The sequence below is a fragment of the Prinia subflava genome, chromosome 4 (genome assembly GCF_021018805.1).
Source record: "Prinia subflava isolate CZ2003 ecotype Zambia chromosome 4, Cam_Psub_1.2, whole genome shotgun sequence".
Lineage (NCBI taxonomy): Eukaryota > Metazoa > Chordata > Aves > Passeriformes > Cisticolidae > Prinia > Prinia subflava.
Genome location: NC_086250.1, coordinates 2,193,511 through 2,219,740, shown reverse-complemented (window position 1 = coordinate 2,219,740; position 26,230 = coordinate 2,193,511). Strand labels below are relative to the sequence as shown.

Sequence of the window (26,230 nt, the reverse complement as noted above, 5' to 3'; positions counted from 1 at the left end):
TATAAATATTTTAACAGGTCCATTGTTCTAGCTTAAAGACAGAAGGACTAATAACGTTTTACTTCAAGTTTTTCAATAATTGGCAATATTTAGAGAGCACCTGGAGACAAAAGCTCCTGGGAGAATTACAGGCTTCATTGGAAACGACAGTCTTACTATTGCAGAGGGGAAAAAATGGATAACTCAATATTTTTCTAAGTCTCATTAGCTTAAATCAAGTACAGAATTTGGGAGGAGTCTGACTCATGATACTGGAATGTTCAGTGTTGTCAATATTGAACAAACTCACTGTCACACCTACCCTTTCTACATCCCAATCTGGACAACAGAGCTAAGCACAGATCTAGATTTGGATTTTGAACCCAGAAATCCATCAAGGATCAAATGCAATCATGTCAACCATGCAGTAATGAACCACCTCCAATGGACAATGAAATCACCTTTATATGCAAGCAACTGCTGCAAAACTCATTACAAACAGCATAAAGGACCCAATTGTTGCAATTTCAAATTAACCAGGTTTGTTTCAAGTCCAAACCACTGCCAAAATAAACCAGAATGCCCACAGTTACATCATAGCACAGAAGGCAGCCTAAGGATCCCTTTCCTGAGGCAATGATGGCATCCAATCAATTTAAATTCGCATTATTAGCTGTGCAGCAACAGGAGAGGCAGGGTGCTGGGGATTAAATATGAAGTGTCCTTACACAGCTTTGAAAATTCCCCACAGGGTCAGATGCCTGAAGACCCACCTCACAGCAGAGGGCCAGAACAGAACATGGGAAGGCACACATATCTGTAAATCCTCTTTTCAAACAAATGTGTTTCTTCTGAAACCTCTTTCAGACCTCTTCCCCTCTATTTTCCACCAGTGGGCTCCAAATGCTGCCAGACCTCTGTTGATGCAAATGGGAAGAAATTCCATTTCCCATTCAGCCAATGCCACAAAAATGACCCTCTTAATCAGCTTCAGGTTCTTTTTACTGGGGGTCACAAGAGCAGTAAAGCCACAGAAGAAAAAGTGTAGGAACAGCTTGGTCCTTGAACCCATAACTCCACACGAACCAGCTCAGCCTTCCCACATCGCCCTTTTCAAAAGGGTCCATCCAGGGCCACAAAGACAAAACTGCATCAGGCAAAGATGTGAAACTCCTCCTGCAGCAGCCCAGGAGATTTAAGGAGCCCAGGACCACAGATGGGAGAGGCAGGAGGCTGCACCTGGACAGCAACACCCAGGCACCACAAACACCTTCCACTGTCCCCATCTCCATCTGCCCCTCTGTGCAGGCAAGGTGGCTGCTCCCCAAAGCTCCTTTCTTTGCCACAGCCCTGCACTCAGTGTTTTTAAGACACCTGCAGCTGCTCACCTCACTGAGCCCTTAAGGCCCTTCTGATGAAACAACTCCATCCCAAACCCTGCCTTTTTTCTCCTAACAACCTTGCAGCTGCATTTATGGTGATTTCTGCAAGTTGTATGCACCCAGCACAAGAGCAAAATTACAAGGGTTACCTGGTGCTGCTTGACCTTTCAAGTAGCTGAGAGCACACATGCAATTTAAAACCAGACATATTACTGCCTTTCACTCAGGCAGTAACTGAGGGACGCACAAAGGCAGGTGGGCAGATATCCTGAGTGGGAGAGGGAAATGGGAAACAGCTTCAAAACACAAATAACAAACTACAGAGGAGGGGGGAAAAATACAAACAGGATTTTGTGAGTCTATCATTGCCAGGTTCATTTCAAGCCATTCATTTTCCTCTTACCTTTGCTGAAATTTCCCCGATGCTGAGGAGCCGAGGGCAGCGCAGTGGAGGCAGGACAGAGATCAGGCAGCCTCTAGGGGTGCTGGCAACAGGGCCCAGCAACAGCTCCAGGCACAGCAAGGCCAGGGATCCTCTCAAGAGCAGCAGAGAGCTAGAAATGGAAAATGCATCCTGGAGAGCCCCATGCAGGAGACAGCCACCAAAACCTCACAGCCAACACCAGCTCTGGAGGGGGAGCCAGGGCAAGGCTGGCAAGCAGCACCCTCAGACCAGTCCCTTTCTGGGCTGGGCTTAAATAGAGCTCCCGTGGCCCTGAGGGTGGTGCAGCACCCAGGTGAGGCTGATCAGGACATCACAGCCCCAATGAGGAGCAGCTGGTGTCACCTTCTCTGCAACTCCAGCATAAGCAACGTGGTGAAAAAAAGAGTGAGCATGCAGTAGAATGCAATTCATCTGGAAGGAAATTCACTTATTCTCAACAGAGCTTTGGGATTTTCACTTTAAAGAAGAAAGAGGTGCTCACCTCCCTGTTTCAGCCGTGTTTTTCTGTCTGAGAGCCTCACAATAAGTGTGATTTCATGCTTTCATGGCACTGAGGTACACATTCATTGTCAGATAAAGCGTGTCAGACTGTTTACTAAACAGATAAAATTGAGTCATACACAAATCCTGTCACAGCCAATTTCTGTAGTAAGACATCAAAGATCTCCAAGGGAGGCTACAAAGACATTCCTGCATTTGGAGCAAATTCCAGAGGAAGGCTTTAACGTGGATCACTCCTGAACTGAACCTCATGGTACAGGACTGGATTCTGGGTCTCATGAATGGTTGGAGAGAAAGAAAAACAGAAGGGGAAGGATCCTGTTCAGAAATTGTCAGTGGAAGCTCTCCAAAATGACTGTGGCCCATTAATGTGGGTCTTCCACCCCCAGAGCCCCCAGCTCTGCCCTGAGGGTCAGACTCAGCCATGATTTCACCCCCAAGGTGTTGACAGGTAGCAGGTGACACAGCCTGGCATCACCCTGCACTGCCCCACAGCCAGGGCTGCCCTTGCACAGCTGTGGAGAAAGAGCAGGTGGCAGGGGGTGGCAGAGGTGCTGGCAGGAAAAGAGACACTGTCCCCCTTGGGAGTTATTCCCTGTCCCCCTTGGGAGTTATTTCCTGTCCCCCTTGGGAGTTATTCCCTGTCCCCCTTGGGAGTTATTCCCTGTCCCCCTTGGGAGTTATTCCCAGCTTTTTAGGCCTCTATGTCCTGTTTCCAACAGCAGCTGCCCTTGCCCTGTGGGAGTGGCTGTAGGCTGGCAAACGTTTTGAACTGTGGGATGCCCAAAACCCCTGGCCAATGCATTGGCACAGGCAGCAGCTGGACACACAGATGGTTTAGAAGAGATCTTTGCTCTTGTTGATGATGTCAGAGCTGAGAACAGCACCTTGCTTCTCTTCTGCTCCACACTGGGGAGAAAACTGGGTTTGGCAGCAAGACCTCTCTTAGAGCCTTTTGCAAACACACCCAGATGCAACACCACAGACACAGGGAAAATATGGAGCTCTTTCTTTAGTAACAGGAATCTCTGCCAGAGGCAAATGGTGCCACTTAGAAGCATTTGGCACTGGGAGTGCCACAGGAAGAGGACAATACAGTGAGGGGCTGGGCCATGAGGACCTAAGGCAGAGAAAGAGTCAAAACAGGGCCAATGAAAGCAGAAAATGAAAGATTTCCCAACCAAGTCGTAGGGATTTTGGATTTTAACTGGGCTCTCAGGCTTCGGTTTTCATCGTGCTTTCACTTGGTACAAAGCAGTTCTCAAAAAGCAGCTCAGAGGGACAAAATGAATTGGCACAGCTATGGGAGCTGGGAAGACTGGGAGCTGGGATGCTGCCTGTTATCTTGGGCAGCTCACAAACCATCCTTCTGCAAGCTGCGAGCTGCTCCACGCTGCCAGCACTGCTGCAGCTCTGACCTCCTCCTGCACAGCAGATGGCAATGATTTGGGGAGTGATTTTTAGTCCATGCGCTCTGGACTGAATTTGATCCCAAGCACCAGGGCAAGGAAAGAAAAAAAAAAAAAAAAAAAAAAAAAAAAAAAAAAAAAAAAAAAAAAAAAAAGTTTATTCTCTGAAAGCTTTACATACTGGATGCTTAAAATTTAACACTCGCCCCTTGGAGCTATGTTCCCAGCTCAGAGCTGGTAAGAAGCAACATGTTTTTTGCTTTAATCCTTTCCAAAGACGCATTCCATGAATGGTTAGCATCCTTGCCAACCACTCAGTCTGTAGTGAGCCCACATACCAGCTTTAAAGTAAGCTCTTCTAAAACCAATGCAGCAGTCCTGTGGGTTAAGTTTATATTATTTCCAGATTCATATAGCTGCAGGCTCCTTTTTAAAGTTGCAAATGATAAGTCATCTCTTTGTTGCCAGGATTTTTTTTTTTTGGTTTAACTTTGTTTAAACTGTTCACTGATGCACTTAGTGAGAAACAGACTGTACTAGCTGTAGCTTAGCAGTGTATGCTGTAGCAACAGGAGCACAGTGTGGATTTTGGAGCAGGAGCAGTGAAGAATCCCTGTTTGGACAATTCAGTCTGTTACTAACTCCACTACAGATATCAGTACTTAAAAACAAATTCAAGAGGAAAAAAAGCAACGTATTGCAGTGACACAGCACCTTTCATCCCCAAAGACACCAGCTGCTCACTCTCAACAGCAAAACCTAAAGAAACTACCCTTAAAAAAGTACAAGGGTACAGGGGACTTCCTGATTTCATGCCAGTTAATCACAGGGGGGGAAAAAAACAGTCATAATAGAGTGCCTCCTCCTTCTGGCCCACAGGGGTTGGGTAAAGTCCTGACTGCTTGCTGATGGCTTCATGTCTCCCTGTCCTGATCAGCACAGAAAGCAGGGAACAGGCCCAAGCACTTCCAGAACACTGGAGTCCTTGCTTCTCCTCTATTTCCTGAGAGACTGGAGAAATGTATTGCAAAAATGACACCACTCCCAAATCAAATTTTAGAACTATAATTGTATGAAATTCTCCTCTTTTCACCTTTTACTCTTTTGCACACTTCACCAGTCCCTCCAGGGCTCATCAAAATTCAAGCTGGAGCTGAGAAAGCATTTGTTTCTCTTCATCAGAGCTAATTTTCTCCTATGTCTTTTCTCTGGCTTCTCTCAGGAATTTGGTACCAGAGGCAGAAACAAAGAGGAGCAAATGCAGAAAATTCCAGGGAATGATGCTGCCCTGTATCTTCAGAGCTCATTCCATGAGGCCTCTTCCACTCCTGCTCACACCAGAGCTGCTTCTGGATAATCAGTGGGAGCTCTTTGTTTACTTAAAGCAGAATCTGCTTTTAGCTCCCAACTGCACATGACTGTGTGGAGATGTGCAGTGGTGCCCAGGGAAGGCTCTGGAATTGTTTTTAAATTACACATCCTGCAAACTCATCAGCCTCCAACTTAACTTTGATAAACAACTGGGAATTGGTACTGGAAGCTCCAGTCAGGACTGGATTGGGGCTGGCTGGGGTTTTTTGTAAGTACACTGCATTTATCTGTGTTTGACCCTTTTTATGGATCAGCTGGGAAACCAAAGCTCCCATGCCTGCCTGTGAACTCACACTCTGGTTCTGCAAACATTCATATAAACAACTTAATCCCACATACTTGACTGGTCTCCTAATTGAATATTTGCAAGGCTTTGAGTTCAGTGTAAACTGACTTCACAGGAGACCATGCAGCATTTTCTATACTTTAAAAGCAAGACTGGCATTAAAATTAAAAAAAAAATACAACCCAAAAACCTTTTCTCCATGCCTTAATTCACCCTAAATTTACCTGTTATCCTTCAAAAGAGGAGAAAAGGCAGGATGGATAATCAGAGTGAGGGTGAAAAAGCAGAGCTAACAAACATTCCCAGTTCCCCTTTGTTTGCTCTGTTGAACTGTCATGGTCAGTCTGATTGCTTGGAGCCCCCCCCAGAAATTCAGATACGGTACATCTGCTTCTAAAATTCAGATCCCTAAGTAAGAAAATTCTGAGGGGTTTTTTGTTTGTTTTGGTTGGGGTTTTTTTTTTTTTTTGTGTGTGTGTGTGTGTGTGTGTTTTCATTGTTGTTGTTGTTGGGGGTTTTTTTGTTTATTTGTTTTTGGGGTTTTTTTGCAGCCTGGTTCAGCTGCTTATCCTCTTCAGGAGCAAGCAGAAAGTACAGATGCAGTGCAGAGTTAATATGAATATTTATTGACCCTGGGCATGGGTAGGAGCTGCTTCACAAAGCTGCGTTGGCAGATCCCAGAGGCACCTGCCTGGCACGCTCTGGCACGGCAGGGAAGCTGCAGAATTATTTTGCAGGCAGGATGGAGTGAAGCAGCCTGCAAAGCTGAGCTTCCTCCTGCCAGTGCCTCAAGCTGAGGGCTGGAACCTTTCGGAGAAGTCCTGGGCTGGAACAAAGCTGTTTCCCTCTCATTTCCCTTGAATGGTGACACTGTGTTTGGGGGACATGCCTTGCCTGCTCCTGGCTGTTTATCTGAATTCTAATCATGGGACTGGGTTATCATTCCCAGCTCCCAAGGACCCACATCCTGGGATCTCTCCCACTGGTCCAAACCCTGAGATGCAGAGGCAGCTCTGGCTGGGAGCTGCAGTGCAGAGAGCTCAGCCCCTTCTCAGCCTCGTCCTGCTCTGCCTGGGGTGGCATCAGCTCCCCAAGGGGAGCCTGTGGCCACTGAGAGGGGACAGAGGTGGTCCTGTGGCTCATCTACTGAAGCAAAACAGGCCAAGACCTTTGCCCAACCACAGCTTCCTAGGATGGTGCAGAAAACTCACCAGGGCTCTCTCTCCTCTGCAGCTGTCTCAGTGAAGGAGGTCAGAGATAGAACAGAGATAAGCTGGGGGTTGTTTTCCCTCTCCTGCCTTTGTAGGCTGTGGTTTCTCCCCTCAGCACCAGTTTCTCTGCTGGGTCAGGCACCCAGATAAGCTTTTTGCTTCAAGTACCATCCAAGTGGTTTTGTTCAAGGCCCTTATTTGCTTTAATGAGGATATAAAATAAATCCAGATGGGAGGGATAACCAGGCTGGTTCAGGACGGGGCCCAAAAGCTTTTGCCTCAAGTTCTGCTGGCAGCAGTGAATAAATTCAGTGCCAGCCATGCTCTCCTGGTGCTGGAGAAGGAGAGGAAGCTTTCCTGGCTGATGGGCTGCTGTGAATTTGGGGGCAGAAGGTCAGGAGAGGGAGGGTTACCAGAGCAGCCTTGGTACTGCCCTGTCAGGGCAGGAGGCAGGAGGAGCCTGAGTGCACATGCTGGGAGTGCAGGGACACTGCTCTGCTGACAGTTAACAAAGCTGATACTTGAGGGATGTGTCATAGCATTCCAAGGAGCAGAGCTACAATAATGGAATGTGTTTTCACTTGGGATAGCAGCAGTCTTGCTGGCTAATGGATGCAGAGAGAAGCAAAGGATGAGCCTTAATGAGAGAGGGGGGAGGTGAAAGTCACGACTTTGAAGCCTGCAGCCACTCGTGGGAAGGTGAGACTCACCTGGACTCAGTGCTCACCTGGTGGAGATCGCCAGGTGGAGAAAAGATAAAGGCTCATAACTAAACTCAACCAAGTCCCCCTGCAGTGACATCCACGGGGTTTGGATAAGGCCCCTAACGAGCTGCCTTAATGCCTTCAACTCCAGAGGTGCCAAAAGGGGATTTGGGGAATATGAAACAAGAGAAATTCCCACAGCAGCACTGCTCTCTTTAGCAGGTCTTCGTAGAGAGCCTGTTCCTCTGCCAGCTCCATAAAACAGGGCTGGTACAGGGGACTGGTGATTTTTTTGCTTTATCCCTCCTGCACCACCTCAGACTGGGTCCTCCTGCCTTGCAGGTCAGCTTCTCCCCAGGGACAGGAGTGAAAATAAGAGTGCCAAGGCTGCCAGGCATTTCAAAGAGACAGAACACAGCAGTAACACCAGTTACTGCTCTCTGTTCAGCTGCATCTCTTAAATGAGTTCTAGATGGAGGGGTTGGCTCACTGGAGGACAGCAGGGAGAAAAGTCTTTGTTTTCAAGCATTGTTCTTCCTTCTGAGCACAACGGGTTGTGTTTTTTATCCCACAGTGCCACAGGTTTTCAACACAATGGATGGAAATGTGAACTCACAGCTCTGAGATGGCAACACATCACATTCTGGGGACTAGAATTTGCCTTTGAGCTTGAGCTGTACAGGCATTAAAAGATTCACATCTCTCGACTGTAGCATTTAAATGCAAAATGAGTGTGTTTATCCTGTCCAGCAAGATCTCATTATGAAACACATCTGACATCCTAATTGAAGGACAATTTTCACTCAGTGTCCATGGAGGATAAGCAAGCTCTGGATCACCTCTCAGCTATGCACAAAGCCAGAGCTGGACAACAACAGCCAAAGTGTCAGTGTATTGCTGATTGAGCCTGTCCTGATGCAAGATTTTGGATTCCTGCTCCATCAGCTGGAATCCTGAGCAGTGTGCACAGTGTGTACAGTTCACAGTGCAGGCCTGCTAATATCCAGGATGTCAGCTACCAGCGTGCAGAGCTGGCCTGTTCACACACAGCAAGCCAAAACATCCATCCTGGCACCCTCAGGAACGTGCAGCAGCCACTTTTCAAACCTGAGCATGGTGGGCTGTTATAGGCGCACAAATTGATCTGGAATTATTCAGCAGCCAGAGGTCTAGAACTGGCTGGGCCTCTGAATTGCCAAGAAAAACAATCAGCTATTTGCAGAAAGTAACTGGGCTGGCAAGTCTACAACCTGCAGCACAAGGAGTCAGAGTCGAACCATCCTTTTAATATAACTGCTGACCATCATTATTTCCTGGCTACAGAGGATGAAATAAATTGCTCATCATCTTTTTAATTAAGTTATGTAGTTGCAGTGCACACACTACAAGCCTGTAACAGAAGTTGCTGCCACAGAGGAGCACAGAGCAGTAGGCATTTTGAAAGTGGAGTTTCATATAACTATCCAAAAGAAAGCTGGGAGAAATCCAGGCTGTGTACACCGAGTCTGCTGACTTGGAGTAACCAGTTACCACCCCTCCAACTGAAGTTAAAACCAAACACACAAATAAAAAAGGAACCCCCATAACAATTATCCAGGGATGCATTGCACCAGGGCTGCCAAATTCACCAGCTGCACCTGAGCAGCCCAAATGTTCCCCAGCCAGCAGAGCTGCATTTCAGCAGTGAGCTGAGCTCGCCCGCCCTGCGGTGCATGGCCAGGCCAGAGCTGTGCAGCCCGTGCTCAGCAGTGAATTTCACACACTCAGGGCCTGGCTTTCTCCTCTGAGAGCTGATCATTACACTGCAATCAGCATGAATCCCTTGGGGCAAAGCACGTGGCAAGGTTTACAGTCCAAACACACACACAAACGCTCTCCACTGTGCAGGGCTGGCCCAGCTCTGCAGCTGGGGAAGGGCTGACACCACCCATGGAGCCTGGATCAGCTCCCTCTCCTCAGGGCTGGCTTGATCTTCCAAACACAGAACTCTGATCCTGACCCAAACAGACAACACAAACCAAAGCAGAAGTGTGCTGCTCCTCGAGGTGCTGTCCTCATTCCACTGATCACAACCTCTTACCCCACAAAGCCAACCCCCTTTCTTGTCCCCTCCTCACTCAGGCTTGTGTGATGCTCCTGCAGACAGGGAGTTTGTCCCCTCTTTGAGTGTCTGAGTGTCTCTGGCTTGCAGCCAGAATGGCACCCTCTTGTCCAAAGGGGAAGCAGTGCTCCTAAAAAAAACCTTCACATGAAGTGGGCATTAGAGTTGTCCCCCTCTTCCCTGAAGATATTTTGTCACAGCAGTGATTGCTGGCAGGGGACAGGTGATATCCTCACGATAAGGACAAGTGTCACAGCTGAAGAGGGAAGGAGAGAGCTGTGCTCCTTGTCTGAGGGGAAAGAACAAGTGACAAAAGGAACAGGCACAGGCTGAGGTGAACCAGCTCTTTAGATACCTGTTTGCTTCTGCAAATGCTCCTTCCTTGTTCTGTGTTCTTGCCAGAGCCCATTTTTCTATCCAGACACATACTAAGGCAGTGCTGGCTGGCCCTGCACACTCTCAGGTAGCCCCTGCTGTCTCAGCAGCCTCTTTCTTACAAAGAAAACCCTTAAACTTTCTTTTTCTTTTTCTTTTTCTTTTCTTTTTTTTAATTTAGTATTATTTATTTTGCCCCCAAATCTGGCTTCAGGAATGGCTGATGAATGACTTTAACATTTCACACAATCAATTTTGGTCAGAGATCAAGCAAGAACCTGGATAGTAAATGATTGGGAGGGTTATGGATGATGACAGACAGATGGTTAGCAAGAAAGACTAATACCAAAGTTACCTCCAGCATCTTGGCCCATGACCCCTTAAGCAGCATTTTATGTGACCATCCTCTCCATCAAGCAGAGGATCAGATATGCTCATCCTGTGAGCAAAATGCTTGGGAATGCAGCTGTAATATTTAGTGTCCTTTGATCTTCCTATTGCCCCCAATATGCTTATTGCCACTTGAAATCAATCCCCTGGTGACTTCTCAGGGAAAGAGGAGATTTGTCCCACAGCCCACGTGTTACACAGGCATTCTGAGGTTATCAAACACTCTCGAGCACATCTCTTTTCTGGGAGGGAGTCCTCAGCCATAATTTAAAGGGGTGCTCCTGTAAATTACAGGTGAGGTTGATGCCTTGGGAAGGCTGAGCTGGAACAGAGACTGGACAGAGCCAGAGAATAAAGCAGGGATTTATGGAAAGGCCTTTAGGGTACACCTTGGGCAGGACAAGAGCCTGGCCAGGGCTGCACCCAAGGTGGACCCAAAATGGTCACAAAATGGACAAACAGTCACGAGGTCTCACACTTTGATAAGTTTTGGTCCATTTGCACATTGGGGTTTAATTGTCCAATTCCAGCTCCAGGCTGTGAGGTCCCATCCTTCTTGTTCCTCCCTCCAGCCACCCTTGTTTGTGCTTTGAGGCTGAAAGTTGTCCTTGGTGTGCAGCAGGAGAAGGATTTGTTTTGTGTCCCTGAGTGACAGGGACTGAGTGTGAGCTCAGAGCTGCACCCTGGGCAGCACAGGGGCTGGAATACATGAGAGATAAAACTCAGGACATCAAGGTAACCACATTGCTGTCCAGGTAAGACTTTCCAGGGGAAAAATGCCTTTTCACTTCCCCTCTGCAGAGAAGTACAAGTGGCACCCTGCCTCCTGTCCAAAGGTATATATATTTATATATAGAATGACCCCTATACATGGGCTCAGAAGTGACTTGGGAGCTGGCACATGTCATTATTCCGTGGGTAAAGCTCCTGTAAGTCAGCAGCAGTGGAAAGGAAAAAAATACCAGGAGGTTTTCATATAAAATGTTCAGGAAAAATGTTTTCAGGTTTTCCAGTCTTTTGGAGATATTTGAGCTGTTTGAAACCTCCCTCAGGTTATGCACTACAGAAGGAAATAGTAAGAAAAGACAGGGATTTGGACAGTTTGGGTCTATAACAGGACATGGAATTTTTATATGCCATTTTTCATTACATTTCTGTCATGAGTCCAGAGATTCTGACAGACTTCCACAATACAGAAAGGAGGAGGTGATATGAAATTATGGACAGAATATTAAAGCAAAAGGAAGAAGCAGAAATCCTCCCCAAGCACTCCCTCACTGTTTCTCTGTAAACAAACAAACATGTTAATAAAGGAAGAGCAAGAAGTCAAAGCCCTAAAAAGGGATAGGGAGTATGAAAGCCAAGACACACAAGAATCCTGATAGAAAGAGAAATGCTGGAAGTTAAAAAAGACACTGAAATATAAGATGTCAGAGAGAACTCCATCAAGATTAGAAAACATTTTTATTACACTTGGCATTAACAACTGAAGTCCTTTAACTGTGGCTAAGATGTAGAGGGAACATCTCTAACACTCCATTGTGTATTAATTTAACATCAAGAAAGATGTAACTCCCTGGGAACACGAGGCCTCCTTGCTGCCAGCTGCCTGCTGGCTCCTCACCCTCCTGGCTCTGCTCCTGGCCAAGAACCCTCCCAGAAGAGGCTCAGAGAGCTCTGGGGCTGAGTTTGCTGTGCCACCAGGCACTGAGGAGGGAGAAGCCAGCGTGCTTCAGTGGGGACACCACCCTGCTGGCAGGGGAGACACCCCTCAGCAGAGAAGGGATGGAGCCACAGTTCCTCGACACTGATGGAGATTTGCAGGGTTAGAAATGGTCCCTGTTGGCTGCAGGCTGCAACACACCCTGAGCACAGGGTGTTACCCCTGGGGTTTTGGCAACTGGAGCCCCTGGGCTGCTCCACAGGCAGTGCAGTGGAAAAATGGCAAAAGTGCTGTGCTGAGAGACCCCTGCTTGTGACCTGCTGGGGAAATCTGCCCACTGGAAGGCTTGGCAGGCACTGGAGCAGCCTAACCAGGGGAGGGGTTCAGTCCCCATCCCTGGGGGGATTTTGTGGGGGGTAGATGTGGCTCTGAGGGATGTGGTTTAGCGGTGGGGTTGGCAGTGTCAGATTTACAGTTGGATTTGATGACCTTAAGAGCCTTTATCAACAAATAGAACTGGCTGCATGGGTTCTGTGATGCCTCTGCCAAGCAGGAATAGCACAGCTTTGTTTGACTGCCCTCCTGAAGCACAGAGTGTGACCAGGAAACTGGAGAGCCTCTCTCCTATGCATAGTAACCTTCTCTCTCTTTTTCCAGCTTCTCAAAAAGATGCAAAGAATGGGATTTCAAAGTCATGGTATTTCCATGCATGGAATATCAGCAGCCAGCCCAGAACTTTGGGCACTGCTGAGGGAAACTCATACCTGAACAAGGCAAGTGCAGCCATTACTGCTGCCCTTCCAGCTGGTAAAGCAGATTTCTTGGCAATGGTTGGTGTAGAACACAGCAAAAAGAAAAGGGTTTTGCTTGTGACGTTTCACTTACAAGGAAAAGCTTTGAGCACTTTTCATTTCAGGGCTCAGCAGGCGAATCCTGGAGCAGGTAAATGATGAGTGACTGAGGTTCTCAGCCCTCTCTTTTCCTCCCTCTTCCCCAGCTGAGGAACACATCCTGCAGGATCCTACACAGAGGGTGAGCAGGGGTTGGACAAACACAGGGCCAAGTACACAACAGAGACTTTCATGTGGTTGTGCTGAGGCAGTAATTTCATGGTTTGCTCAGTTCCAGGCTTTAACCTCAGTGCCAAGAATCAATGCCACATAATAATGAAAAGTCTAAAGTAATTTTTAAATACAGAGAGAGAGAGAGAGAGAAATGCAGTACAAAATACAGCTAAAAATAAAAGAGCAAAAGTAAGCAAATAAGGAATGCACAAAATGGGCATGGCAGCTTCCTCTGGATCAAAATTAAGACTTAGTTACCACCCAGTCTAGTGAACCTGGAGTGGATCTGGAAGACATTAAAGATTTGGAATACAAAACACAGAGTTGAAAAATTATATTTGATTACTAATTAAAATAAACTGCAAAAACAACAGCAGTGGGCTGCCAATATCACTGGTACTTCTGTAGTGCATCCAAATACACTGTGTGGAATTGCACTGCTCAGTCTTTGAAAGAGGAACATCTAAATAAAGATGCATAACCAAGTTTAGGACTTCAGAAACAGTGCAGAGACATCAGCCCATCCCCTGGATGCTCTGAAGCTTAAAAGCCAAGCCCCAGCTGGGACTGGAGACAGGGATGAAGACCTGCATGGAGCAGGCTCAGGCTAGACCTGGTGCTCAGGCTGGATCCAGCTGGAATCCCCTGGGCACACAAGCAAGGTGTGCAAGGGGAGGTTCTCAGGTGCCAGCTCATAGCCTATACAAGATATACCAACTTAATTTAATGCATCTTCTGGCCTTTCAACTACAGAGTGTATTGAACTCCATAAAGTGCCTTTGAACTTTTATGAAAATGTCTTTTTTTTTTTTCTTTTTTTTAATGGATGTCAAGGATGCTGAAAAAGAAAAGTATCTGGGTTTTGGTTGGGTTTGTTGTTATTGTTGTGGTGGGTTTTTTTGTTGTTTTTGGGGGGGGTTGTTTTGTTTGGGGTGTTTTGTTTGTTTGTTTGTTGTTTTGTGGGGTTTTTGGGGGGGGTTTGTTTGGTTTGGGGGGTTTTTTTTGTTTTTTAGGTTTTTTGTTTTGTTTTGGTTTTGGTTTTGTTTAAAGCACAGTCTGAACCAAGCTGGGTTCTGCCAGCTCTCAGTTTGCCCTAGACAATCTGGGCTGTGATTCCATCAGATCAGCCATGGTCAGGGAAAGCAGGACAGCCCTGCTGGGAGCCTCCCAGAGGAAACACAAATATTGGCAGGCCTGATGGCAGTGATCCCCCAGACAAGGTGGATCAGGAGTCCAAAGAGCTTCTTACAGCAAGAGACTCATGAGAGATTAAAGATGGAGCTGAGGTCCATGAAAAGCTGCCCTCAGAACTTTTGTCACCAGAGGAACCTTTGTCCCTGTCCCTACTCCCATTCCCCCATGGCAGGACTCCAGCCAGGACCAGTTCAAGGAAGTGAATGTCCTCCAACATGAAGTGTTCAAAGGACCAGAGATCTGAAACACGAATCAGATGGCTGCTTCACTGTACTCAGGAAGCTGTGGTATGTTTTAAAAGCTTGACAGTCTCTTTGCCTTTGATAAATGACATACATTAGCCACCCCAAACTCTGCTCAGTAGCTGCCACCCCACTGTAAAATCTTGTTTTTTCCTCCATGGGAACTCTATAAATTCACTGTCCTTTTCTTGTAATCCATCTTCCTCATTACTTCTGTCAAGAGCTTGAGCTTCTTTAATTCAACCACATTTTCCCAGGGACAGCTAAAAGCCTTTGGTTGTGTTCATGACAGGAAATGCCTGGTTATCTGGTAGGTAAACTGATTCATTAAATACAAAAGCTTCCAGGACAGCTTCTGCTCTTTTAAAAGCAGTTCTCAGTCCTGTCCTGTTGTCCCATTTCCTTAATACAGTGTCTCTACCTTTGTCTAAACCCCACAGCAACATTTCAAGACCCTACCAAGGACAGCAGTGGTTAAGAGCAGATCTTTCACAGGGAACCCACCAGCCCCTGAACGTCATCAGAGGGCTCCAAGGTCAGATATTTTGTCTGCAAGGCTTCTCTTTGCTGTTTTTCACCCAAGTGCATCCATTCCTCTTCCATGGTGTCAAAAAATCAGCAGTCACTTTGGTTTATGCAGTCTTTTGCCCTTTGAATGCATTTAGCATTGCCCTCGAGGAGAAATAATACTGCTTTGTCAGACTTCTACAATTTCTAATCAATCCAGAACTTTTTCCCTTCTGCATTCTTTCCCTCTGCCTTTCTGTATGTATTCCTTAGCTCAGGAAAGCAGGTTCTGATTTCCCCTAGGCCAGTTTTGACTGTTGCTGTAACTTTACCTGCAAATGTTATCCTGCTCATTGGGTCAGATGTGAATTTTTGATGCTGGCATTGAAGATGGCAGCCAGAAAACATGGAAATGGTACCATGCAAAAAGAATCATACCAGGGGCATTTAACAGCAGAGCACTGTCCAGAGGAAACCCCTGCATCAGGCCCTCTGTAGATGGGTGTGTGAGTTGCTCACAGTTAATCTGGCATTTAATGCTGGGCCAAGAAGGCAGCCAAGGCCATGCAACAGCACTGAGATCATCTCTGTAAGCCCTGTACAACCTTAACAAGCACAAAACAATACTATCTTTCTATGTTTGGTTTTGTTGTTGGTTGGGTGTTTTTTTTGGTGGAGAAAGGCAACATTATTATATCTTTTTTTAAACTAAAATCTGTCTTTATGTAAAAAGCCAAAAGTCTCTTTCGCCATAGCAGCCCTGTGTCTTCAGCTTGTATGTTTGCAAGATATGTATATACTTTTTAATACATAGTGTAGATATACCTACTGCATGAGCCTATCTAAACTCAGAAGTAAGAGCAGGAGTTTTCAAATAAAATCTGGAAGCTTCTACGCAAAGAAAAGGGCACTTGCTGTGCCCTCAAGTGTACCCAAAAATGCAAGTGCCAGAAAGAAATGCCGTGGTCTCTTTTTTTGACCTGTTCTTTCTGCTTTCCACTCATGGTTTGAATGAATGTCTTTTGGAAAGAGAAAGGGAAAAGGAAACATGGGGATATGGCATGAAATACATCTGGCAAGGCAGGGTAGAAGGAGGAATGGGCAAATCCTGAGCTCTCTGAGCTCACCAGGGGTTTGGCAGGCACCAGGGCAGGTCCTGAGCCTCTCTGTGCTCCACACCCTGTCCCTGCTCCTCCCTCTGCAGTGCCCAGCAGGACGTGGCCCCTCACTCACGCTTCAGGGATGGCTTTATTGCACCAAAGATCTGTGAGCTGGTGCCCTGTGTTCCTGCTTTTACAAAAGAGGAATGTGTTTTGGCTGCTGAACAAGAACAGTAAAGATGGGTTGTAACAGATACAGTTAAACTGCTTAAACCAACTTTTTTCATTTTATCTCTTCGTCCTCCTCCCCCCATTTGATTCACATAACAAGCAAATCCACCCACTGAAGATAAACATAAATAGATTTTCATGGGAAAGTTCATTAAAAACCCCTCAAGTCTTTTATTTAAATAATTTAATAGATATGTCAATGAGCAGCTGTAAGCTAAGATCATCATCATCATTCTTACCCTTCTAACAAAATCAAACCTAGAATCTTCCTGGGTAATTCCCATCTTTGCATAGGTCAAATGCATAAATTATGTTACTTTTCCCCAGGCCTCCTCCACAGCCAAAACTAAGCCAGGATGAGCAATAAATTTCCTCACTAGATGGAGCAAGAGCATCTAGATAGTAGAAGGTGTGCCAAAGTACTGCAGCGGGACTCTCAGAGCTGGGACAGCCCAACTCCATTTACAAGCCTTGGAAAACCACAGAGCTCTTGTCTTTCATTCCAGCACTGTCAGTAGCTGAGCAAAGCTCAAAAATCAGGGGGAACTCCCTGATATGGTAAAGATCTTCAAACTGAGAGGGGTTCTTGCCACCCGTTTCTTCCCTGGTAATTCTCAGTGTGGTGTCTCTTGTCCAGCTCAGCCCAGGGTTTGAGCTGCTGGTGGTGCAGGGACACCTCAGATACTGCAAAGCCATGGCAGGAAGCTGATTTGATTTTTGCAGCCATTGCTGGTTCTCCCTTGCTGAAAGAGGTGCAATTTTCAGTCAGTGATAAAACTCCTGCTGGGGATCAGCAGCACAGAGGGTCTAGCATGGAGCTCCATCAGCTCAGGAAACCTGGAGGGCTGCAGTGTCTCTTGGGGACACTCTTGGTTGTCCTGACTGATGGGGTGATATTTTCTGCAGGTTGTGTGGCAGCTCCAGCTAAATCCAGCACTGAGAGCTATTCCTGTTTTCCCACATCCTTAGATCTGTGGCAAAGTGTCATCACTTAACCCCAGCTCCCTGCCAGCCCCTCACTTCTGAGGCAAACTGCATCCTCTCCTCCTCCCTGAAACTTCCCAGTGGCAAAACCAGTTTATTCCCTAACTGAGATTCAGCAAGTCCTTTGTGATCTGTTTTTCTGAGGAAAACTTCTGGTGTGGAAGTTCTCTAGGGCTGAAGTTTAACGGAAATATTAACAAAAGAAAATAGAATGTAGGGAAGCCTAAGGGCTGTTTGGCAAACTTAATTATCAGCCCTGTTGCCAATTTGTGCTGCCTGTGTCTGCCACCAGAGGAAATGACAGGACAAACAGAAATCAAACCTACAGGCACAGAAAGTTACAAAATCCCACAAAAGCTGTCTCATGTTAACAACAAATCACAAACAAGGATTGTTTCTCCCCGGTGTTTGGTAATCCAGGATCAGAATGAGTCCTTGGTGCAACATGAGGAGAAAAAGTCCCCTTTCCCCCCAGTTTATTCCAGCCCATCACCCAGTCCCAGCCTGAACTTTCAGCTGCCTGGAGGGAGCTGCAGTTTCCCACAGAGATTTGCAGTTTCTCCACAGAGGAAGTTATTGATGGGAGAACAATCATTTGGAGAGATGACGTACGTGCTGTCCTCCTAAGGAAAAGGCAACTCCAGCAAACATTCCTAGTGGGATGAAATCCCTCTGTAATGTATTTATCTGCCTTCCAGAGAGCTGGAGCACAGAGATTTTCCCTCAGGAATGCTCTCTTGCAACAGGAGCTGTCCTTTTTGCCACCTTCTTTTCAGAGTGTGACGTATTTCACAAAATGCCTGGGTAAATAATATTGCATCTTGAGAAGGCTAAATTACGACAAACAAGAGGCAGAGCAAGATGCAAACAAAGGCATAAAAATGTTCTTAAAATGCCAAGTATTTTTGTAGCAGATTACAATAGCTTTTTTTCCCCTCCATCTTTTTGTCCTCACAAAATATTTTCCTGTTGGACAAAGCAGCACAGACTGAAAACTGAGTTTTCTCCTGTTGTGTTAGACTATTTTCTATTAAAAAGGAATCTTGAAAAAATAAAAAACAAAACCCACTTCCCAAAATAATCTCCAGTTTTTATAAACAGAATATTTGTACCCCAGAGTTTTGGTTTCTCATTACATTTTTTTAAATCTGTGGAAAAAAAAAACAAAACACTTTTTTTTTCCTGAAATACTCTAAGTGAAAAAAAAAACCATAACCAGCTCTTCACAATAGTAGCATATGCTTGCTCCTGCCTTCTTTTATATAGAAGTAAGCATACCTTGCTGCAGGATGAGGTGAGAGACTTCCAAGTCACACAGGAGGTGGCAGGAGGGTTGCTCTTTCTGCAGCAGCAGGCAGCTTGCACACCTCAAACTGCTGCATGACCTCTTTTGTCTCAATAAATACCTGTGCACACAGTGAGACTGAGGGCTCAGACTCAGGTTTGCTTGGATTCTCTCAAACTCTGTCTTGCCTTAATGGCCCTGCATGAGGAAGAGGTACATATATTCATTATCTTATGTGTGGACTTTCAGGAAATGCCTTTTATCTCCACCTATGAATATTTTGCCTTATTTTATGTGGGAAATAGGGGTGTTGCTCGTGCAGCTTGCCCCTGTGCTTGATAGAAACCCCCCAAAGTTCCTGCATGAGTGGAGGATGCACAAGTTGCTCCTACTTATTTGTGGTCTTAACCTCTGACTTTGATCAAAGCAGCTCACAAGCCCCTGCATTAATCATAAATTAATGGTTTAGCTTGGAAGTTTAGGGAAGACAAAGCCTCCTGTCCTGGGCTCCATCCAGAGCTCAGCCTAGAGCAGCTGCACCCCCTGCCCCTGCACTGAGTGTTCCTCAGCAGAAAGAACCTTCCAAACCATCCAGTTCCTGCCCTGCCATGGCCAGGGGCACCTTCCTCTAGACCAGGGTGCCCAAAGCCTCATCCCCAGCTCTTCTGAGCCTGTTCCAGGGCCTCACCACCCTCACAGCAAAGAATTTCTTCCAAATATCCAACCTGAACCTGCTCTTTCAGCCTGAAGCCATTCCCCCTTGTCCTGTCACTACAGGCCCTTGGGGTCCCTCTCCAACTTCCTTTCAGGCTCCCGTCAGACACTGCAAAGCTGCAATGAGGTAACCCTGGAGCCTTCTCCTCTCCAGGCTGCACAATCCCTGCCCTCTCAGCCCTTCCTCACAGGAAAGGTGCTCCATCCCTCTGATCAGCCTCCTCTAGGCTTCCTCCAACAGGTCAATGTCCTTTCTGTGCTGTCTCCACCGTCTCCCAAAACAAAGAGACAATTGTGAATTGCTGTCAGGGAGACTGGAGCTTCATTATTTGAAATCTCTCTTACTTGTTGGTTATATACACCAAACACAGACACTGACAGGCTTGGCTGTGCAAAGGAAGAAGTCCTGAAAGGATCACTGGGGTCAGCACCGAGCTCTTAATTATCAGATGCATCCAATTAAACTGACTGCAAAGTAATGACTGGATGCTGACATTAGTACTGTAAAATGTGTTTTACAGTTACAATTGCATCAATGAGAACCGTAATACACTAATTTCCTGAGGCTGTTTTATTTACTTCAAGTGGTTTGAGCTTCAGAAGCACAACTGGGAAAGCATAACAAATGCATATTTCTTGGTGGTTTGCCTAGATTTGTTACGAAGCTGAAATCTAGACACTGGTCAAATGGTTCTTTACGGCTATTGGTCATAGGTCTTTCTTTTTTACTTTAATTTCCTGTTACATTTCTATTTAGAATTTGAAATTGTCTGTCCTGAGAATTTCCCTTGTGGTTGCTCCACTTCAATCAGAGAAATTCATGTGGGCATTTTCTGGAAGCTAAGTATGCAGGTCTGAACTTTTTCTCAACTGTTCAGATTGCAGCTTTCAACACCAGAATTCTGCAAAACATTTAACACTCCCATAATGAGAGAAAAGAGCCCAGTTCCCTCCACCTCGACCTGTCTCCCCAGCAGGACCTGCTGGAGTTTCAGAAAATGAACACCAAAGTTCTGTAAAGCCTTTGACTTGCTAAGAAAAGAGGTGGATGTGTTTCTCTCCTGAGTCACACAGGACACCACGTTTGCTGGGTCATCTTTATGGACAGCAAAATCCAGCTTCAGGGCAAATGATTAAAAAGATATAAATGTAACCATCCATGGCTTACATGTTACATGTAACACCTACCAAAACCAACTGTGCAGCTCAGAAAGCAATCTAACGGGGCATGGTGATGCCTCTGTGCAAATAAAACACATCCTAAATCAGATCTAGTCACACTGCAGCTCCCTGAGTCACTGGAGAGAAGAAAATAGGGGGAGGCCACTCTCAATCTCATTGAAACAAAATGTCTAAAATAGGTCTGATGAGTCACATCCTAAAAAGGACTGCTAGTCCTTCTTATCAATCAAAGGAGCCAAGGGAGAGCCTTGCTCCAGTGGGGTTATTTATAGTGCAGACACGTCCAGGGAGGTGAGGCAGAGCTGTCCCATCAGTCCCCCTTGGTAAAGAAAACAGCGTTATCAGGAACATGCCTTCAAGTGCTTCATCAAAAAAGGCAGCAACTCTTCCTCCACTTCCAGCTTGGCATCGTGGTTGTTTAAACTGTGCTTGAAAAAACTTCCTGGCCATTTGCAACAGCATTACAAGGACTTGTGAGAACCATCCTCATGCCTTTTGCAGAACTGGAAGTGGCCAAACTATTTTTGGACATTGATTAACTTGCATGAATGAACTCGTGCAGAAATACCTACGGCAGGGTTCTACCAATGCAATGTAAATTGCCACTGAAGATTTCTGAGCTCTAGTCTCTCTACAATTTTTACATAATAAGTGCTTATTACAGTTCTTGTAGCATGAGTGAAGAGGTGAGGAAACTCCATTTTAAAAACAAATGCATCTTTTAAGCACATTGCAAAGATAAAATGCACAAAGCTGTTGTAAATAGAAGGCAAGGTAGAAATCTCAAGCTTTCCCAGAAACTTCGTTTTGTTACTCAGAGCTCCATGAGGGTGATGACCAGGCTAGAACTCAGGATTATTCATGCTTTGCAATGTCTAGCCCTCTTCCTGTCTGTCCCTGGAGCCTGCTGTCGTTCAGGGCCCTCCCAGGAATCTCACAAGAAATACGCTGACAAGATACGAAGGTTGCATTTCCAAGGCTGCTCTTTATTTCTGCATCCAGGGGAAAAAGAGCTGCTGGGGAGCCCGGCCCTCTCCCTCTGCAGACAGCAGGACCTCCACAATTTACTGCAAGGAAAACAAGGACCAGGATCCCAGGTTGCAAGAAATCAACACAGCAAAAGGAGAGTGTAAAGAGCTGAATTCAGTGTTGTGCTCTCAGTCAGGAGTTCTGTGGTGTGCACATTGAACACTTGTCCAGCAGCAGGACCTGCATGACAAAGGCACTTCCTCACCTCATCCTTTTTCCCCATGCTGTCTCAGAGCTGGACAAGATCACACATTTACACGCTCAAGTAACCTTTTACAGAAATGTAAAAGCTTCAAGTGATCTGCTTTTACAGAAATGCTGAGTTCAGTGGAAATTATTGTGCATAACACTCAAAACCAGGGACACAGGCAGCAAGCCTATTAAGCACCTTCTGAACCAAGACCAAATAACCAGGCTTTGTGGAGCCTTTTTTCTCATCTCTGTGAAAACCAAGTCAAAGCTTCCTAAAACTGGAAAATAGATTGCCCAGTGTTTCTTAGATGATCCTTTGGGAAGTACAGGCATATCAAATACAGCACCCCTAATATTTCTGTAGTCGATTTTTCCATTCCTTAACTCAACCAGTTCCTCTTTATTCCTGGCACACCACCCCTGGACACCAAAGGAATTAAAATCAAGCAGTGCCTGTTAGGTATGATGCTCTTTGGAGGGGTATCATTAAAAAAAGACCTGATCCATGAGGTGATGAACAACCATAGATGTCACCAGCAGTGGCAGAAGCACACTCTGGTCTTTGGGCAGCCAGAGCAGTAAAAAGTCATTTAAATGTCATGTAGCACTGCTGAGCCCATGCACAACAGAAACTCACTGCAAGAGCCCCCCAGGCCACAGAGCCCTCCTATGGCCTCCATCAGATCCTACAAGTTCCACCACTGTCAGCTGTGAAAAACTGCTGGGTGTCATGGTGGGAGAGAGCTTCACTGGAGAAACACAGAGAACAGAACAAGCAGATTAAAATTATTAAGAGGAAAACAGGTCACTCCGTGGTTCTCTCACGTGGGTGGCTTTTTCCAGCTAAAATATAAAAATCCTCATTTTCCCCTGTGCATCGTTGGAATGCAGACAGGACTGTAAAATACCAAATGTGATCCAGCTGGAAATCCATACCTCAGCACAGCAGTTCTCAGGCTTTTTCAGATGTATCTCGCTCCCAAACCTATTCCACACTTGAGCCTGTCTTCCCCCATCTAAGCTCCTCTGAGGAGCAGTCTGGAGCTGGCAGGACACACCAGCAAGGAAGGTGTCATGGAGAAGGCTGTGTGGGAGCTCCTGGATGGTACTTCGTGGCTGGATGGAGAAAATTAGGGTGGAACCACACCAGGGGACAGGGAAAAAAACACAAACCTGAGAAGATGTGAGAAACAGTAACCAAAGGCATCACCCAGAGCCAAGAGATAACTCTTACCCCCAAAAAACCAGGAAGAATCATATGAGTTTTCAGCCAACTGGCATTTGTTTCCTCATTGTGCAGACAGCAGCTTTCTATGGAAACCATTTTGGCACTTGCCAGGGTTCATTTTTTTTCATTGTTCTGAACAAAGATGTCAGTATTTCTGATGGATTCTGACCAAATCTGATTCATGCTTTCCAAGCTAAGAAAATAGGACCAAAATCCAAGCTCCTGTGGAATTTGAGTTCTAAGGTATCAGAAGGGAAGGGCAGAGAAGCTAAATAAGGATCTAGAGGACAATAGGATATAAAGTACTAGTGCTGGTTAAAAAGAGGGATTTCTGGCCATGGAAAACACTCAAGCCAACCACACAGAAGGAAAAACACAGAATATAAGATTTCCAGTATTGAAACAAAGTACTTTTCATTTCTGGAGGGTCTCCTCAAGCTTTCACCTGAGAAAATGAGGTCTGGGAATGTTTATTCTGTTTTGCTATTGTCCAACAAAAACTAAGCATCAGTTCTCACAACATCTCACAAAACTGAAATGTGGATGTTCATGAACTTAGAAAATTCCTGTAGAGATATGGGTTGAAGTATACACCAAGTGCAAAAACAAAACTCATGAGCTTTGCATCACTAATGAATACTTTTCACACAAATGTGTTAGGGAAGGTCGCAGAACAAGAATGACAATTTACTTTGCAGGAGTCTTTTTCTATCAGCTACACCTACAGACTCACTCTACTTGGGTAACTCACAGGAGTCCACATTTCAAGACAGGTGTAAAGGGGGCTGAACTGTCTTTCTCAAAGCTCAGTTTGCAGCATACAAAATACTTATAAATTTCCACAGATCCTGACAGGGAGAGAGTTAAATACAAAAGTATGGAAAAAATTAGTTCTGGAGTATCTGAAATCACGTCCCTGAAATCCAAGGCACCTTCCATATCCATGTTCTAATGTGGCATTTGCTCATTGCTGAGCACCTTCTCTCATGCAGCACTGCCTGGTCTGGTGGAGCTGCTGACACAAGACTAAAGTGGGACTAATCTGCACAAGTGACCCCAGATAATGACTGCAATTTATTCCACAGGAGAACTAACTCACCCTCACGCCACTTGTTAAACCACAGGGCAGCTCTGGCAGAGATAAAAGGTGCTGCCTCTGAGGAGAAGTTGATTACACCTTGCTGTCCCCACGAGCACACAGGAGTGTAAAGCTGATGCTGTTTTCCTGTGCATGCTTTACCACAATGCACTTGCTCCACCTGTTGTCCACTTGCTTTTCTACAAGTCCATCTCCAGCTGCAATTTGTGCAATTGCTTTGCCTTTAGGGATACTCAGGGATCTTTATGCCTGCTTTCTCACTCCTAGCACAGCCAGTATCACTGCCTTCCACAAAGACTCTGGAAAAAAAACACCTGCAGTTCAGGAACCCCTGAAGAACCACAGATCTTAGAGGTCTAAATCACAGTTACTGAGAGCCTGACAAGTGTCAGTCAGGAGAGCAGGATGCACTGGGTAGTTAATTACTCAGCAAGGCATCCTCAGTCCAGGTTATGGGATTAATAGCACATGAACATTCCTACTTTCCAGCTCTTCTGCTAGATTATCACCAGGAATGAGGGGGGAAAAAGGCTTTACTGAAGGGTAGAGACAGGGACTCCCAGTACACAGCTCTGGCAGCATCAGGGTGCTCCATGTGCATATTCAGTTGTGCCATTTGCTCCTCATGGGTGGAAATGACCAACCTGAGAGATGGCAGCAAAGAAGTGCCCGGCTCCTCTGAGGCCAAATGTAAGCATTTGCTGTCACTGGATTCACACTGCTTTCCTGGCAGACAGAAAGAGAATTTCTTTTCCCAAATTAATATGTACCAATACTTTCATGCAAGTACCAGACTGAAGGTGAGGAAATACTCACGTGCTGTGCTGAGGGGGAGCTGGGAGAGACCCGAGGAAGAACATGGCTCTGTCAGTGAGGCAATAATGCTTGCACACACAGCATTTCCAGTGCCAGGGGTCCTGTTAGGGCCACATCTGCTTTCTGAAGCCTGGTAAGAGTAATTGCAGCACCACAGCAACAGGCACAGAATAATCTGAGCTGGAAGGGATCCACAAGGATCACTGACATCTCCAACTGAGCTGCAGGTCAATGCCCTTCCTTTCAAAAGAGCCATCAGAAGTCATCTTCAGGCCACTTCATTGCACTGGGAGGGACAGCACAGCACCAGCCATAGTCTGGTATCTGCTGCCCTCCCCTGCTCTGTCAGCATAATGGGAAGAGCAAGAACAGGGAGCCTCTTCCCCTGCTCCTGCTTTTTCCTGTAGCATGGGGACACGAGCTGGCTGCTGAATTCTGCTGGAGTAGCCCCAGGAAGGCCTGGCTGCTGAGTAACAGGGAGTAAGGCAGTGGCAGGAGGAGTGCCATGTCACAGCCACCCTGCTCCCTGTGCCAAGCTGAAGTTCCCTCTCATATTTACCCACTCCCAGAACCTCTGGCACCATAACACAAGGAAGAGGCAGCAACACCTGCTCAGTACAGCTCTAAAGGGAGATTCTAAACCCTTCTGCATCCTCTATTTGAATCATTAGTCAGTTCCCACCACAGCTCTGAGCTTCCCTGAGCAGCAGAGTTGTCATGTCAGCTTCCTCTCCTGCCCATGGGAATTTATGGCTGAGGAGATGCTGAGGCCAGCAGAGAAGACAGACAAGGCAAGTGTTATTTATTGTGACCTTTGAGAATGAGCAACTCTCCACAAACTAAAATTAAAAACAAGAAAAAAAAAAAGGCAAGAAGAAAAGCAAAGTTGGAATTTTGAAGTAAAGTCCCTGGTACAGAAGTATGGCAGACTGAAACCAAGCTGCTTTTCAGATGGTCTTTTGCCAACACAGGAAACAGTGGACCTGGCTCTGAACAATCTGAGGTGTTACTAAAGCAAAGTCCAAAAAGTGACTGGGAAAGGGAGGGAATATTCTTTAAAATACCAATATAATTTTGAATGACAGCAGTGCCACATTAACTGCAAAATGATAAACATCAGTTCAGAAAAGGCTCAGACAGATCTGTTCCATTCCCCAATCCCAACACAATCACAAAACCAAGTTTTAAAAAGTCTGTTTCTTTAGTATGCCTTTTTTTTAAGCCCCACAGTTGCCTTCCCCACTTCTACCTGAATGTCCAATTTTTTTAGGACTTCTACACTACCTTCCAATCATGCCAGCATCCAAGGCTTTCTGTGTGAAGGTCAGCAGTAAGAGGCAGCCCTCAGCAGGTTTGCAGCTCCATGTGCTTGTCACTGGAGTTCCAGCTCTGCTTGGCACCAAAGTGCTTTGGAGAGTGAAGGGGTTGGCTTTGAATCCAGAAGCCACAGCTTTAAACACACCATCAAAAAGGAATGCTTCTTACTAAAAGGAAAAGCAAGCATGGGAATCAGTAAGCGTTTGTTTAGATCCACTCTTCTGGAACT

General features: G+C 45.9%; 1 long non-coding RNA gene across 1 annotated transcript; it reads right to left on the bottom strand.

Moving 5' to 3' along the window:
- Nucleotides 1–1,770: 1,770 nt before the first annotated feature.
- LOC134549533 (uncharacterized) lies at nt 1,771–26,168 on the bottom strand. The gene is made up of 3 exons (XR_010080125.1): nt 25,969–26,168; nt 18,418–18,622; nt 1,771–1,915 (listed from the first exon to the last, which is right to left on the bottom strand). It is a non-coding gene; the product is annotated as an uncharacterized LOC134549533 (long non-coding RNA).
- Between the last annotated feature and the right edge of the window lie 62 nt (nt 26,169–26,230).